The sequence below is a fragment of the Leptidea sinapis genome, chromosome 5 (genome assembly GCF_905404315.1).
Source record: "Leptidea sinapis chromosome 5, ilLepSina1.1, whole genome shotgun sequence".
NCBI lineage: Eukaryota > Metazoa > Arthropoda > Insecta > Lepidoptera > Pieridae > Leptidea > Leptidea sinapis.
Genome location: NC_066269.1, coordinates 7178878 through 7184051, shown reverse-complemented (window position 1 = coordinate 7184051; position 5174 = coordinate 7178878).

Below are 5174 nucleotides of genomic sequence, written 5' to 3'. Positions count from 1 at the left end.
TCCATATTAGTGCTATAATTTAAATAAATTAAGTAAATATGCAGTACGTAGACCGTGCATTGGTAGAATTATCTTGTTATGTTACTATCACATTTAATTCAACTACAAACTAAGCAGTGAAAAGCTTATGAGAAACGTTACAGTTTCTTGTTACAGAATTGACTCCTTAATACTCTTGAAGGTGTATCTCCAATTAATTCTTATCATATGGTTTGCTAACAGATCTGTTTTTTTTATTCTTGAGTGTACCGAACTTTGAAGTTCAGAGGAATTGTGATTTTAGCTTTTGAGAACAAAATCTGTCCAAAAAATTAACAGGCACATAATCTTGACTTGGCATGTGATCATGTGAACAGCGTACTCAAGACTGGTCGATCGTTTCAAAATTAACGTCGCAGTGGAACAGAAGCCACTGGTTCCGATACCTGGAGTGTTCACACAAAAGAAAAGAACAATAAAATAGAAGTAATCCAAGGGGCAGTATAGAGAAATCTACTTGGATAGGCCTCGAAACGCAAAGCAACCCCAAAGCACCAATGGCGTGGTCACATTGTGATAAAAGAAGGTTCCTGACGGCTGTGAAAACTTGATGGGAAGACCGCAAATGCGCTGGAAAGATAATAATATTAAATGGATTGCAAGGGTGAACTGAGTTTATACTCGTAAGATAAAAATACATGGCACCAGGTAAAGGCGACTTACACTATTAAGGAACCTACAGACCGAAAAAATATGTATGAGATAAATAGGAAATTACAAAAAAAATATTGACACACTATTACAAAATTTATAATTATAAATAGGTAATCATGCATCATAATAGATTTCATATTTGAATGAAATACTTTTTAAAGGATTAAAACGCGTGTAAATGGTTAATGTATTTTTACATAATTCTCGACTCCTGTCAACCACAGACCACCGCAATGGTTAGTAAAAATATCTCCTTTACACAAAAATAAAAATACAGTTACAATTTCACGCGTTCTAATCCTATAAAAAGTATTTTATTTAAATTCTAAACACTTTCGTGAGACATTATAAACTTTATTTGTCTAACACGGCTTTAGTCACGGTTTGATAAATTGGTAGGGTTTGAGACGGAAATCACTGAACTTACCCACGTGAAGGACTTCCGAATATCCTAAACTAGTCAGTACCAGCTCCATGAGCAAAGCCATCTTTGACAAATAAAGTATATAATTTAAATGTGAAACACTTTCGTTACTTAGTACAGCTATGTAATGTGTATTAATGACGAATAAATATAAAATTCCAATATTGACAATCAAATATTTGTATTTATTATTTGTACCAATTGTTAAGAACTGTGTTACCACGATTCATACAAATAAATTAATTTCATTTCATTTCAATCATAAATGATTTCATATCTCTGAACGCGGGCTATAAGTCGGTGTTGCAGACTTTTGCTTTGTAGACAACCGCTTGGTTTGTGAACAGCCTTATTGTAAGGGACACGTGTCACGTCGCACACACTGTGTCAAATAATGTGATGGATCTGAGCTTTAGTTCAGAGTGGGCCTTTCACAAGATCTTGTGAGAAACAACGTATTTACTTGTAAAATATATTATAACAGTATTCTATCTTGCGAAAATATTGTTATCTTATGAGAATATGTGATAGTAAGACCAGTGGGAGGCTCCTTTGCATAACGGCTAGATTATAGGTACCACAAAACATCAAACTGTAAACATTATTGTGTTTTGGTCTGAAGGGCGCCGTCACTAGAGAAATTACTGGGCAAATGAGGCTTAACATCTTATGTCTCAAAGTGACGAGCGCAATTGTAGTGCCGCTCATAATTCTTGGGCTTTCCAAGAATCCTGAGCGGCACTGCATTGTAATGGGCCGGGTGTATCAATTACCATCAGCTGAACGTCCTGCTCGTCTGGTCCCTTATTTTCAATAAAATGATATTATCTTGGTAGGTGGATTGTTAATCAAAAAATCACCACAGAGCAAATCATGATTCTCAATTTCTTCTATCGTCTTAGTTTGACGATGACGTCAGTGTTCAAATTTAAATTGTACTCGAACGGTGAGTCATTATAATTTATGTAATAGTGACTAGTGACCGCGGGATCAAAAGCCGTTACCTACAAAGTGAATGCGAAAATGCGAAAGTGCACTTCGATGTTTTTGCATACTCTGTGAATGCTGGATCGGTCTACTGGTACTAAAATAGCGTTACAGCCTGGGATCACACCCGGAGACATGTCACTATCGACAAAATTGAATCGTGCATCACCTTTTCCTACAATGATACTAAACAAGTAGGTCGAAATTCGCTTGAACATACATTTCCTAAGTATAATTTTATTAGATACTGACCGTCAATCAATGTTAATGTAATATTTTTCGTACAAATATAAACCTAACTGTACTTATGATTTTAAAAATACATAATACTAGGATGCCGCAATCGCTCGTCGTACCGCTTCGCTGAGGCGTATATTTGAGCGAAGCAAGGTAAACTAAGTCTGTGTACAAAAACAAAACAAAATTAATTCAAACAAAAAGAATACGAAGTATATTTTGGAATTTGTCGCCATATTTAAACATAAGGAATTAGCGCCTTATACGGTCACATGCGATTTTTTTAAATAAATATATAAAGCGCGTGCTAATTTAGAATAATTTGTAAATCATCTTTGTTTTTATTATAATATTTGAATCAATTCGAAATTCAATATTCTGTCTCGACAATAACCTAGAAAATTTTGAAAGCTTTCTATGAGTTCAATTTTTTTATAAATCGGTCCAGAAATAGCCGAGAAACAATTTAACACAGAAATCAATTGGAGACACCCACTGGGAGCTCCGCTCAACTTCGCTCAATAAAGTATCTAATTTATACAATCACCAGCAGAACTTCGTCACCCACCAGATCACCAGAAATTCGTAGTGACGTGTTTGCGTCCAGCCCGACTGATGCCCTTCGACTCCTTCGGGGTTGATCGCCAGGACCCGCATATACCAGCGCCCAACTCAATGGACATGACACCTGAGTTGAGGGAACATACGGTCACTCAAATACAAAAGATCACAAAGGGGAGCATACGCTTCCTCAACCATAATAACCATAAAAAATGTAGAAGAAGATAGCAGGAAGCAACCACTGTCAACCCAATGACATGCTCATATCAACGGGGGGAGATTGAAAGTTGCAGGGGAAGTAGTCCCGAACAGTATTCCCCCACCGGAGAAGAAACCGAAGAAAACCACGACGCGTAGGTCCTGATGTGTTCTTCTCTTGCAAAGAGTATGATCACTTATAATAAAGTGACCCATACGCTCGTATGTCCTCTTCTTTCATAAAAACGGAGCTTAAGTTTTTTATGACTCTCCTCAAGACAAAATTATTTTTACACACTTTTATTAGCTTAATTAGTATCCTATGTAACAGAATTTATAAACGCGATTTTTAAACACGTTGCATTGAAGTGAACCTTTACAGAATCACCAAGAAGAAATGACCGTTAAATTATTTATAAAGTCAAATCCATTACTTCTACCGGGCTCTATAGGATTAGCGATTTTTTTTGTATCACACACCAAAAAGACGATTATGCCTTGTATAGGGGCAAAACATGTGTCAAATTGTGTGTTTATTATTATGAATTTCCGCGTAATAACGCCACTACAATCAAATCAAAATCACTGCATGTAGGTCACGGAAATGACACTTATGAATGTCAAAAAAAATATTTTTCTAATTGAATATAATTTAATAATATTTGTAACAGAGATAATAAATAAAACTTAAAAAAAACTTAAAAACGCACTTTAATAGAAAACTACACTTAAATTTGAAAATAGTATTTAAAACTGTAATAAATACTTATGAACTTGTTAATCTTGCCATCAACTATCTTGCCATCTCTACTATAAAGATAAATTTAGAAATACATGTTAGACAATATTTTATATATTTATTTGGATCATCAACATTACTCATATTTTACAAACTTATGCTAGGTACATTTCTGATTTATGTAACCATTAAAGATGGACACATCATTCAATGGAAACAGTATGGAATACATTAGTCTGGCCATAAATATTGTTACAATTAAAAATAAACAAAATATTACATTTGAATTTGGAATCTGTCATTTTTATATAATGATTGTTCATTGAGTTTCCTCGTTTTGGCGCCAATACATTGTACAATATTTTGCGAGTATTAGCTAAGAAGGAATGACTGATCACTTTTGTGAAAATGGTATCACAACATCGGAACAAGTTTATCGAGATACGATTCTTGGGAAGGTAGTAAAGCCCCTTAACACCATTATCAATAACCAAAAATGATCCTTTCAGAAAGACTCGGCACCGGGTCATAAAGCTCGGTCTACGCGGTCTTGGTTGGAAACGAACGTTTCGGACTTCATCAGAGCTGAAGACTGGCCGTCGTCTAGTCCCGATCTCAATGGCTGCATTATGATTTATGGTCAGTTTAAGAGAGTACGGCTTGCTTTAAACGCCATGATAATTTGGAGTCCCTAAAACAATTCTTACGATTGGCAGTGAAGAATTTTCCCATGGAAAGGGTGCGTGCGTCTATGCGCCAATGGAGACCACTTCGAATAAGCTCTTTATATTTTAAATTGGTTTGTTATTTATGTATTAAACTTACCCATTCTAAATGTAATAAATGTTATTTGCAACAGAATTTTTTTTTCTCTATTTCAGTATTTATGCATCTTATACAGTCAAAATATCTAAATACTGAATTTATTTTAATTAGGGAAGCGAGAAATAGAAAACAGTTCTTTTTTTAATAGTTATTGTTTGTATATAATGGTAAAAAATTTTGGTATAAATTTGATGTATAAATTCAAAACAAGAAACTCTCTTATGTTTTTTGTATGGTTTTATAACGAATATAGGTAATTAATACTTGGAGAAAGTACAGAAAGAAAGATTTAATTGAAAGCTCCCCAATTTTTAATAAAATTAATTGGAGTGATAAATTATCACACAGCCAGCTACCTATTACATCGAACTGACATAGAATGTGATATCTGGTATCGAAGCTTTGATCGCCTTCTTGAGTTTGACTACCACGCCTTGGCCAGCTCGTATGTTACAAATGAAAGGCATATAAGAGGTGCAGTGTGTCAAAGCACATGTAGTTACATTGCTA